The sequence below is a fragment of the Rhipicephalus sanguineus genome, chromosome 1 (genome assembly GCF_013339695.2).
Source record: "Rhipicephalus sanguineus isolate Rsan-2018 chromosome 1, BIME_Rsan_1.4, whole genome shotgun sequence".
Taxonomy (NCBI): domain Eukaryota; kingdom Metazoa; phylum Arthropoda; class Arachnida; order Ixodida; family Ixodidae; genus Rhipicephalus; species Rhipicephalus sanguineus.
The window spans coordinates 282377602-282390092 of NC_051176.1; the positions used below are offsets into that span (position 1 = coordinate 282377602).

At 49.2% G+C, this 12491-nt stretch overlaps 1 long non-coding RNA gene across 10 annotated transcripts in view; it reads right to left on the bottom strand.

Moving 5' to 3' along the window:
- The window catches only part of LOC125756879 (uncharacterized), a 131235-nt gene that overhangs the window by 67756 nt on the left and 50988 nt on the right, over positions 1–12491 (bottom strand). For 4 of the 10 annotated variants that reach the window (XR_007414834.1, XR_007414830.1, XR_007414831.1 and 1 more), the window contains exon 2: positions 12160–12255. The exons of the other annotated variants lie outside the window; for them this stretch is intronic. This is a non-coding gene — a long non-coding RNA (uncharacterized LOC125756879). The remainder of the gene's footprint in view (positions 1–12159; positions 12256–12491) is intronic. 10 annotated transcript variants of the gene reach the window in all.

Here is a 12491-nt window from a genome sequence, read left to right on the forward strand (position 1 = left end):
TTTTTTAAAATCGTGCTGCGTGATTGCTGGAACACTCTGTATATACATGAGCTAGCCTACTGAAAATATAAGCTTGACAGCATTTTTCGCGTAGAGCATGGAGCATACTGAAGCTGAAAAAAAAAGCTTTAAAGCTCCTGGTAATGTAACTTAAAATAGCTTGTGGTTTATTTCCCATATTGTCGTGCAAAGGATGACGAGAAAAAAAAGGGGGGAAAAAGAACTGAGCTGGCTTTGGCTGATTCAGTCTCTTAGTCGTATACGGCGGTTGACGATTATGCCGTATCTAGTCCAGTCTGGGTTGCACATACTGCGCGCGCCACAACAAATATATATATATATATATATATATATATATATATATATATATATATATATTTGTGTTGTCTGCGACCATAGAGGAGGAGGAGGAAACTTTATTCTCAGAATCCGGCGGCCTCGGCTTTGCGGGTCGCCATGCCAAAGGTTGCACAGATATATACACTTAAATGAAACATAATAATAATAATAATATCTGGGGTTTAACGTCCCAAAACCACGACATGATTATGAGAGACGCCGTAGTGGAGGGCTCCGGAAATTTCGACCGCCTGGGGTTCTTTAACGTGCACCTAAATCTAAGTACACGGGCCTCAAACATTTCCGCCTCCATCGAAAATGCAGCCGCCGCGGCCGGGATTCGATCCCGCGACCTTCGGGTCAGCAGTCGAGCGCCATAACCACTAGACCACCGTGGCGGGGCTTAAATGAAACAGGCACGAATGCAGCGCGCTTCACCTTGACACCTGTATTTCATGCACCCTAAGTGCGGTGCATTGTTTTTTGAATATTGGTAGCAACTGTCTTGAAGTCGTCCAAGAAGATGTTTACTGGGTTCTGTCGCACTATGAGGTCTGTCAAGGTGGTCTGCTATAACTTATGTGGTTAAAACGCTACTTATAAAAATCCAGAGACAGCTCAAAAGCACACTCGCTTTTAAAAGCTGCTCGCATTTCACCAACGCGAACTTTTTTGTTTTTAATTATATGTACCATAGTAATAATAATTGTTGAGGTTTAACGTCCCAAAACCACGACATGATTATGAGAGACGCCGTAGTGGAGGGCTTCGGAAATATCGATCACCGGGGGTTCTTTAACGTGCACCGAAATCTATAGCACACGGGCCTCAAGCATTTTCGCCTCCATCGAAAATGCGGCCGCCGCGTCCGGGATTCGATCCCGCGACCTGCGACTCAGCAGTCGAGCACGATAATCACTAGACCACCGTGGCGGCGGGTTATATGTACCATAATAAGAGGCTGAATGCGCTCAGTGCTACATCTCCTTGCACGCGAGCAATGCCACTATAACATCACTTTATTTGCTACAAAAAATTTAAAAACCGTTGCATAACCAAGCGATGTGTTGCAAGGCGTGCACTCGGAGCACCCACTCGGAGGTTTGCGTCATCAATGAGCGATTCCATTAAGGCCGCTCCGTCTTCGCAAAACGTTGGATATCCTCGCACCAGAACGCGTGCGGCGCACGCGTCGCGAAGTTAGCGTTGCTCAAAGCCAAACTCAAGTCTCTCAGTCCAGCGCCGAGGCACAGGCCGAGTCAGCGTAGATTATAATACGGACAGTGATAAAGTGCTCTTGCGCGAATGCCGCGCCTTACGTGAGCGCGAGCTTGCAGTCCGCATTATGAACGGTTATCCGATACCACAGTTATCCAACACAGTGTTCACACCCGGGTGAACTACTTGTAGCCCTTCGCAACGGGCGGCATCGCCCGTTGCGATACAGGAGCGGGAGTGTAATCTAGCAGCGCTTGTCCACCGGCCTTGGCTCGTTATTTTGTTTGCCAATAGATGACGCCAAAGGTGAACGTGCTTTCCTAAGCTGTCGATTGATAGTGCTGTATAGGCAGCCGCCGCAAAGGGTACATATATATGGCTCTGCCGCCGCAGAGCGCAGGCCACACGCTCACGTGTTCCCTTTCATAAAGGATGACAGTGTACTGTAAGTATATGCTATATCCTCCCGTCTTGAAGTGATATGGCTTACAAAAATATTTAAATTGACCTGCACCGTAGCTTCTGACATTGTCCCAACAATCACTTGCGAAAAATAATAATCTACAAGAAAGAAACGCCAGGCCTGCGCGGAAAGCGCAGCACAGTGACAGCGAAATCTGGAAGAGCGGCATTTCTAGAGCCCCTTATAAACTCTATTGTGGCTACTAATACGAGTACACTACAGCAATCTACAAGAAAAAAAAACGCCAGGCCTGCGCGGAAAGCGCAGCCCAGTCACAGCGAAAGCTCGAAGAGGGCATTTCTAGAGCCCCTTATAAACTCTATTGTGGCTACTAATAAAAGTACACTAGCAACGTACCCACTACGCCAAAAATAATAATTTTTGTGAAGTTCGGAAGCACCCACCACGACATTATTCGTCATTTTGCGGAGAAGCGAGTTACCATCTGTAAGGCATTATGTGTGTTGAATTTCCCGCGTGCAGCCTGCTGGAAGAAGAAGACGAGCTTTGGCCCAGCGGGCGCGTGAGCGCGTTCTACCAGGAACGAAGGAGCCATCTTGAGGTTCTGGGCTCATGCGGACGTCAATAAACGTCTGTTTGAGCTTGTAAGTCCGCGTCGGCTGTTATTTGTGCCACATATTTTACAATGTGCACTTTGTTCATACGACGGTTGATGACGATGAAGAATTATGGCTGATCCCTTTGTAATGGGTTGGAAGCTTTAAACGACCGACTAGTTACGTAATTCGCATGGTGTGACGCCCGGTCGTTCTTTAACTCTCCCACCACGCTTTATAACATACGTTAACGTGAGAAAGAGAGAGAGAGGGGGGAATTAACTTTGTTGAGATCCCGAGGAAATGGATCATGGGAGCCTTATGGGCTTCCTTGGCAACCAATAGAAGTGCGCTTGCGAGGAACCCACTACCCTATAAATCATCATAATTTCTGTGAAGTAGGGAAGCAGAGCAGCCACTATGCAATTTTTCGTCAATCTGCGGAGAACCGTGGTACCCGCTAAACACCTGTAAGGCATTATGGTCAATTTGTTAATGCTGTTGCTGATGACGATGAAGAATTATGGCAGAGCCCTTTGTAATGGGTTGGAAGTATTCAAAAACCGACTCGTTGCGCAATTCGCATTGTGTGAGGCCTGGTTACAGAATTGGCGTTGTGTGACGCCTGGTTGTTATTTTACTCTACTACCACACTACATATGTTAATGTGGTTCCTTCCCGATATGAAGCCTGTCTAGGGTCTCTTTGCAAAGCTGTTTCAAGCACCGGCATGGCTCTGAGGTAGAATACTGGGCTCCCACGCAGAAGACGCAGGTTCAAACCTCGTTCCAACCTGGATATTTTTTTCTTCGTTTTTTTTTTCTTTCGCGCGATAGTTGTTACGGACACTGGCGGCGGCGGCGGCGGCGGCGGCGGCGGCGGCGCCAAAAACGGTCCTTGTTGTGATCTCGTAACAGCTCTCGCTGTAAAGAAATAGTATTTTCAAAGGTATTGTAGATGAATGTGGCAGCGTGAACAATGACGGCTGCCACTGTGGTGCCTAAATGATTCGGCACAAGTTACACTACCAACAAGTATGTTCAATTACCACATAGCAAAAGTATGTTAAACTACCAACTCTCCCAGCTTGCCGTTTTAATTCAGTTTACTTCTCTTTTATTAATGAACAAACGAGCATTTCTAGCACTGTGAAAGCGAGGGGTGGCAGCGATGTCAACGATAACGGGCACATCTCGGGAAAAGGAGAGGCGCTGCAGGACAACGTAATGTTGCACTGCTCGCCAAGAAGCTTACTGAGCTGGGCGAACAAGTGCCGCTCTTCCAGATCAGACACCTGCTCTAGCACAGCGATCCCAACTTACTCCAAGACCAGCTGCAGAGGAATTAGAGTGCAAAGTCACTGTCACGGTTCTGGGGTCACTTATTACGCAGAGCTTCGAGCTTTTCTTGCGGCGGCGACACGCTGAGCTCCTTCCGACTGCAGGGAACCATCCAACTTCTTCAAATCTTCAGGACAATCTTCAACGCAGCTCCGAAGCACTCCGAAATTCTGGCCTAAAGCCCTATATAAAGCCCTATTCTGCTGTATATCTCAGTCAGTGTATAACCATAAGCATACAAAAACAAAACGTAAGTACGCTCTCGTTGAACTGAAGTTTTATCTTCACCAGTCAGTCAACATACTTTAGCTGTTGTACGTACGCCTTGATGCAGCTGAGCTTTTATATTCTATCTGCACCGGCCGCTTCCCCGAAGCAGCTGAAACCTTCAAGCAGCGTTGTCAGCGTTGCCTTGGTGGTGCGTTTGAAGGCGTACGCACATGTCCTTCGTTTCGTCAGAGGCATTGACGAACACGAAGCTCTGATCCCGGTTCGGCGTGATGAGGCTTCGGTAAGCAAGCTGTCCGTGGAAGTGGTCGACTCGGTCTCAGCCTTGGGCTGGAACAGGAGGCACCGCTCGTCCACAAGGCCAACAACGTTGCCGATCTATGTCCCGTGCCTCTCGAGGTCCAAGATGCCTTCAGCAGCACCGTCCTTCGCCAAGACCGGTGGCCCATTGGGGCAGAGAAAGCGCCGAACCACCTCGTGCGCTTCGAGGTAATCAGCCACGACCGTGCAAGTCTGGTCCATGTATCGAAGCTTGTCGACACGCTGATGCAGTTCCTTTACCGCGAGGGAGACCACTCCGGCACGCTCCTGCAAGACAGGCATGGTGGAGGCCTTGCTGGCACCGTCACCTGCCCCGAAGCAGCCGAAACCTTCGAGCAGCGTCGTCAGCATTTCCTTGGCAGTGCGTTCGGTGGTGTGCGCGTTGCCCTTCGTTTCGTCAAGGGCCTGGACGTACGCAAAGCTTGGTCTTGAGGGCTCGGCAAGCTTGCTGCCCATGGATGCATAAGGGCTCCACCTCCGCCTAGGGTCGAACACCAGGCGCCGGTTGTCCACAATGCGAACAGCACAGACGGTGCCTGCCTCGCACCCGACCATCGGGCGCACGCGCATTGCATGTCTACCACCCGACAGCAGGCGCAGTCGTTCGACGCTTGTTAGTCGAAGGCGCAGCCTCTTTGGAACGCCTCTTTTGGTTCGTCGTCGATGCCACGAGGCTGTGACACACGTCTGCTGGACTTGCAGCTGCGGACTTGCTTCTGTGGATCAGCTGGACGAGCACCAGTCGGCGGTACGAGCAACCGATCCAGGATCCGTTCTTCTTCTGCTTCTTCTTCTCTTTCGTGAGCCCTTGGCTCGTTAGCACGTGAGGCACTGGCCAAAGGTCATGATGATGATGATGATGATGAACCTTTATTCTATGGCGCGCACCCACTGAGGGGGTTAGACCGGCCAAGGTTACCTGCCGAAATCTTCTCCGCAATTGTGTGGAGGCTGCGGTATCCCAAGGGATCCCCGCCGACTTCCTCCAAGCCAGAGCAACCAGTCTTCGCACTGGTCTCCTCTTTTTGGGTGTAATGAAGAGAACACCACCACCTCCTAGATTTATTACTCGTCCGGTACTTAGTGTGGGGCAGGGCCAATTCCGAAGAAATTCGCACAGACAAACGACTAGAGGTTGCGGGCGAAAACAGTGCAGATTGTCAAACCTGCATCGATGTCAGCGAGTACCTTAATGTGTGTCCGAGGAAATTTCGAAGCGCCTATTTAACAAATTCGCGCAAGCAACTTGGTTTAACATAAATGTCATTGGATATATCCTACAGAACTAATGTTCACAAACGTGTTTGTATAAATTATCCTCGTCTGCAAGACAGCAGATGCATCGTTGTGAAACTTCGCGGATAGTAATTAGAGCAATGTAAGTATACATTCTGTATGGTGCATGAGACGACTGGGGCAGGGCTTGCTGAAATATGAAGAACCGTAATTAATTAATGGTTGTTTTAAGCGCCGGTATTGAGCGGACGGAGAGCTTTGTCAAAGTTTCTGGCGGTCTTCATGCCAAATGCTGCAGATCTGAGTGAACTTTCTAAAAACAGAATTTAGAAATCCTTGTAGACCTTCATATAGGCTCGCTCTCGGTGGAAAAGTGTTGTATGCCTATAGTAAGCGTTCTCACAAGCCTGATCAAGATTGCAGCAAGAGGAAACAACATTTGTATTGTGGCGCAGCTGAGAACGAGGAAGAAAAGAAAATGTCGTTCTTGCGTAGGTCTTGGTGTAGTTCTAAATCCCGCGCTTAATTATGCAGCTCCCCTACCGTGAAACCCGTGGAAGTGCGTAGCACGGGCAACCCAGCGATTCCCTTGCCGCTTCCCACCGCCTCGGCGATTGCGCGCATCCCGAAGCGGGGGCGCCCTCTCTTGCGCGGCGCGGGTATCAGCCACATGTTTCCACGGCCGGGCTAGACCGCACGCGCGCGCTCGCTTCTAAAGGAGCGCGCGTGCGGTCTAGCCCGGCCGTGATGTTTCAGAAGCGTTTTTCGCGATTTAGATAAACTATTACGATTAATTCTTGGTTATTTATGTAGTCGGCCATTTTGTTTTTCATAAATGTGCCTTTTATTTTTGAGTACATAAAAATTAATATCATGTCTTTAAATAAACTAAAAACAAAAAGAATCCGGGCCTGGGCAGCCAATAGTTGGCAAAGTCAGTAGCTAATATGTCACTTGGGTTAAACCGCGAAATGAAAATGCCGGCTTTTTTTTTTGTTATAATGCGTAAACGAACAACTTTTCTTTAACTTCATCTCTAATATTGTATACTGCTATAGCCTTCCAAGATTTACCCTGGAATATTTCTCGCAAATCGTGTTTACATTCAGCAGTGTTTTTTTAATGACATAATTATACTCGAGCAATCGCATTCATACTTTATTGTCAATGTCTTTCATAAATCATGGACATGAATAAATAACGGCAGATGATTGGAGATTCTTTATTTGCGCTTCAAAGGCCCAAATAATAAACCTCTGCGGCACGTCAGAAGCAACCCGTAGCATTTCAGAAAGCACGACCTCTACAGTGCCTATTGAAACTAAGGACAGCGTTCACTCTTGTGCTTCGTTTCTACTTATTGGAAAGACTTCAGATTTCAGAGTTAATTTTTAGGAGAGTGCGCAATGCTTAACTGTCAAGTATTTCAAATATGCTGTTTGAAAGGTAAATCTCAATGGGGGACACTTGCAAGGGGTGTCCCCCCCCCCCATCCTGAATACAAGGGGGGTCAGGACCCCCTAATCCCCCATGGTTTACTGATATAACTTGTTAGTTTATTTTGCACTGGTTTTGAGCATTATTAGCCTTGTTTTAGCCCTTTATTGACTACTGCGTGACTACGCGACATGAAGCGGTGGCAACAATTTCCGCAGCTTCTCCCGAACGATCGCTCTGATGGTCGACCATCCGAGCGATCGTTCGGGAGAAGGTAGGTAGGTAGGTAGGTAGGTAGGTAGGTAGGTAGGTAGGTAGGTAGGTAGGTAGGTAGGTAGGTAGGTAGGTAGGTAGGTAGGTAGGTAGGTAGGTAGGTAGGTAGGTAGGTAGGTAGGTAGGTAGTTGGGTGGGTGGGTGGACGTGTGTGGGTCGGTCGGTGGGTAGGTGTGTGGGTCGGTCGGTCGGTTGATTGTTCCTTAGTAAACTGGCGCAACCCACCGCGGGGAATCGGCCATGAAACGGGCGGTGCCTTGTTATATAAATGAAATTGTTTATATTCTAAATATGTTTAGAAATAGATAGCTTTTGAAATAACTCATTAGCCGTCCTTCCAGCGCTGGAGCCTAAACACAACTAATGTTTCCGTTATTTCTGCTCCCCTCGCGCCAGCCTTGCTGCCGCGCAGCTCGAGGTCTCGCTTGACCTCTTCTTCCTTCCCCGTGCAATCCCGTCGATGTCGGTGGCGCTGCACCCAGGTCGTCAGCGTGGCCTCCCGATTCTCAGATAACGTCCTGGCACAGTCTTGAAGGGCAAAAGACGTGGCGCAACTTTTCATCGCAGTCCCACCTGTTGAACGTGGCGACCAGGTCGTATCCTTACAGCCCACTTTCCGGGTCTTCACATGGCGATCCTCGAAAATTTGGTGGCTCTCTTGGTTCATGTTTAAAGAGACAGGGCGTGCAAACACGGACACAAGAGAGAAGTCAAGAGACCACAAACGCCAGTTTCCCTTGGTTGTTGTAGCAGCATACACGTGGTTGCCATGGGAGCTGTCACCGTCGCTGATGGGTCATGGCCGGGGTGTTCCTGGTCCTGTCCGTACTCTGGTGGCAGTCCTTGTTGTCTGATGCTGGCTCGATGATTCACGATGCTTTTGGTGTCTTGTTGGTTTGGGCTTGGATCACTGCTTTTGGACGACGTCCGGAACATCAAGGAACCAGCACCTCTGTCAGATGTCACGTGGTCGTGACAGCGAAGAAGACGGCAGCCGGGCTATTATTAAAGACGTAACTCTTTATTTGGGCGAACCTGTGCCCGGGAAACGAAAAGTCAAACGACAAGCAATACACGCTGTACACTGATAGCGGCGAACAGAGCGTTGGCCGTCGATAATCTGATCTGCGCGCGGCAATGCGCATCGGCTTTTATACATGCGGCATCGAACATTCGAGCCTTATCGCTGGTGGCCACGTTAGTTCCAGAATAAACTCACCTGTTCGCGTTTGCGCGCTCAAGCCTAACAGAAGATTCTAAAATAACCTGGAATGTTCCCGGACTTTCGGGCGCGGTTTGCGCAAGGCAGTACACGTGTAGTGGGCCGGTAACATAAAACATAGAAAGAAAGGAGCGCGTGTGGCAATATACAGGGTGTCCAAACTATCACGCAGTATGATTTAAAAAAAGAGGAATGGCGTTACGCGAAGCAAACCTATAGTACGTATTGTTCCCAATAGACTGGAGTAGCCATGACTAATTTTAAAAGCGAAGCTGTTTAGCAAATCGCTCCTTGTGAATCGATCGCAGAAAACTATCATCATCTCAAAAATAACACGTGACTACGCTCCCACCCGCAAAAGAAAGCAGCGCCCTCAAATAAGCTTACTGCAAGCAACCTCTTCGCCTGTTGTCCCTTGCCAGACACAGCGTTTCGCACTTTGGCAAGGTTACAGGTCGGGCGCGAACGTGCGTCGCAGTCTTGGAGGGATTCATTCCGCTCGATTATACGCCACTATCGTTATCCAGATCTCAGGGCCGACTGTTGTCATTATAATGCGGCAGGAGCGCTGTTCTGATTACGGCCTGACCCTATAAAACCAATGCGGCGCGTTTCTTCGGCCGGGGAATATGGCAGATAGGGCGATCCATATTTTTTTCCTTTATACTGGCTACCTCACAGTGAGTCTGTTTGAGGGCGCAGCTTTTTGATGAGCGCAACAGTCTAGTCACGCTTCACTTTTCAGATTTCGCGGGCTTTCTTTATAAACCGAAAAAAATGAGCGCGCAATTAGTACGTCGTTGAAAATAGCGCAGTTAGACGCCATTTGAACATGCCTAGATATGCCTCATTGGCATTTTGGTAATTAGGTGAGTACAATTGTCAAGTTACAAATATAATTATCACTAATTAATGAAACATCATTAACGAAAAAATAGTAGTGGCTGCTTCAGTGTACTAGGAACAATATAAACTAAGTTTGCTTTGCATAACGCCATTCCTTTTTTTTAATCTTGCTGCGTGATAGTTGGGACGCCCTGTATATAAAAATGGGCGTGTTGATTTAACATGTTATGAGGCACGAAAGGCGCGAGGAGTCACGGGGAGATGCTGCGTGTGTGTGTGTGCGTGTGCCCCTGCTGCTTCTGTCGTCATTGCGCCTTTCGCTTCAGTCCATGTCGAGGACGTCCTCCTCTTAAGAAGCGACAATTTCGCCATTCCTCCAACTAAACGACAAGAGGTAGTTGGCCTACTTTACACCGCACATGGAGCTGAAGAAAAATAGAACGTAACAGCCAAAGAAGTGATGTGCTGGCCTAGCACGTCGTCGGATATTGGAGCTCTCGCGAATAATTGCCCATTTTTTTGAAAGCTATAAGAGCAGGAATGCCAGGTTACCGATGCTAACGATACACTGACATTGCAGTGGCAGCTCGTCGGGACCTCTTCTACAACGAAGGCTATGAGTACCTATATTCCTTTTTTTTTTTCTAGATCAAGAAGATGCGTTAAACAACAGCAGATGCAGTGACAAACGTGCGCATGCAATTCTTGGCAAATCAGCAAAGTTAGGCAGCGATAATGGCCACCGTTCAGCAGTGCGTGCTTCCGCGTTTTCTACCACACAACTGCACGTCGTCCACGAGGCTTCCAGTGCGCATTATCATCGCGGTAACGGCAAGGCTGAAAGGGCTGTGCAGTGAGAACCAAGGAAACTACACAAAAGTGGCGGTTTGGAAATCTTCAGTGCCTTGCTAAACTGAAGGAACATAACAAAGGATATGACCGCCTAAAGTCACCCCCACAACGGGACACCAGACGCGTACAACCCTGCCAGTACAAGACTACCGTCTCGAACGGCAAACCATGCCGACCGATATTGTCCGAAAGCGTTTTGACGAAATACGCCGGAAGCAACGCGAAATCTACCAGATTATGACAGTGCCCCCGCAGTGATCGTTTCTGATACGACACACACGACATGGGCACCAGCAGTCACCATAAGCCCTCCAAGTACAAAACGCTGTTACGTCGTTATAACAGAGAATGGACGGCGTCTACGAGACGCACGAGAGAACCTGAGATCAGCAGAAGGATAGGTTGTCTCCCGGCAGACCGAGGTTGCGATAGCGACACCTCAGCCCTCCCCTCAACCGTGCACTACAAATCAACAGGCACGGTGAGGCACCTCAAGGAAAGCTCCGTAGAAGCAGACGACAACGTAGACAGCCGCAACGCTATCCTATCCCTGAACGCCGCACATGCACAGTTCAACAGGTGCTGTGCAAATTGAATTATTTCTTTGCACGTAAATTCTTTTTAACAGCGAAGCTTTTCTTAGTCGAGGCTTTCATGTCCGAGGTCGGTGTAGAACTTACCACCCGTCATTTGGCCTTACAGTGTGGCGAGAGTCAGGCTCGCTAGGAAGGGGAGGGCTGCGCCGTGCTGTGAGAGGCGAGGGCGGAGGATGTCGAGGGGTGAACCTTCGAGAAACGCGCCAAGATGGGGTGACGGTGAGGCGCAGTGGAGTGTAAATAAAGGGCGTGCCAGTGTTCAGGAGCATGCGCTTTCAGAATCGCGAACATTTCTGGTTCTTCCGATGAAGAAGCCACCCGACGTGAGCGTCAGCGAGAGCTGACGCGAGAACGGGCATATGTCGTCGCCGACCCAACCGCGATGTTCGCGCAAGGGAGGCCGAAGCTAAGCGCCAGCGGAGGGAAGACTCGAAAAACATATACCTATAACCTATAACCTATAACCTATAAGTACGATATAGCCTGATGAATCACGGGCTTAGCTTCGCTGTTTCGACAGTGTTAGCGAAGTGGAGCTACCCGCCGCGATGGTCTAGTGGTTATGGCGCTCGACTGCTCACCCGCAGATCGCAGGATCGAATCCCGGCCGCGGCGGCCGCGTTTTTCATGGAGGCGAAAATGCTTGAGGCCCGTGTGCTTATATTTAGGTGCACGTTAAAGAACCCCAGGTGGTCGAAATTTCCGGAGCCCTCCACTACGGCGTCTCTCATAATCATATCGTGGTTTTGGGACGTTAAACCCCAACAATTATTTATAAGTGGGGCTGGCTGGATTTTTTTCTTGCTTCTTGTCTTCTGTTAATTTTTTCTTCAAGAGAAGGACGATGTTACCAGGCGCAACGTCATCAAGAAAGTTGTTAACCGCATGCGCAAGGCAGGCTTGCCTCTGTATAAGTACACCTTCCAAGTGCATTAAGGCATTCTTTCTCCTCCTGCTGCTCGGCTCACTATACACAAGCAGAATTCACCCTTTTCTATGGGAACAGGCGTCGAGTGACAGACGCCAACTTGAGAACGCTTTGCCCAGGCATGAGCACACTTTGGAGGAGGAAAGAAGCTTCGCACATGACTTCGACAGCAAGCGAATGTGAGCAAGCCTGCGATCGACATTTTCCACGGGGATCACTGCGACGCATCACCGGGAAGGAATCTTTGATACCGAGTGTGAGAAGGGCGAGTGGTGCCGTGGCGTAGTGGGATATCGCACGCACCTTGTAAAGCCTTGGAAGCCCGGTGGAGTCGGGTGTCCCGGACGTATCGAATGCATGCCTTCGTCTCGCCTCCTGGCTCATGGGACAGTACGTCGCCTGCATGCCCCGAACCGTATAAACAACACTGCTGGCCCTTCGCAAACTTCGCATGGGAGACGTCCGGCCTTCAAGCTGCCTGAAACGCGAGAGGCCTGCTGTCGTGTGAGCGAGCGCCAAGCCATCGAAACACAAAAGGCGCAGTGGTGCTGGTCATGTTGCTATGAGGTGGCCTGCGAAGACAAAAGACTCTCAAGGCCTTAGCGCGACTAAAATTTACTCTCGAATGTATTCGT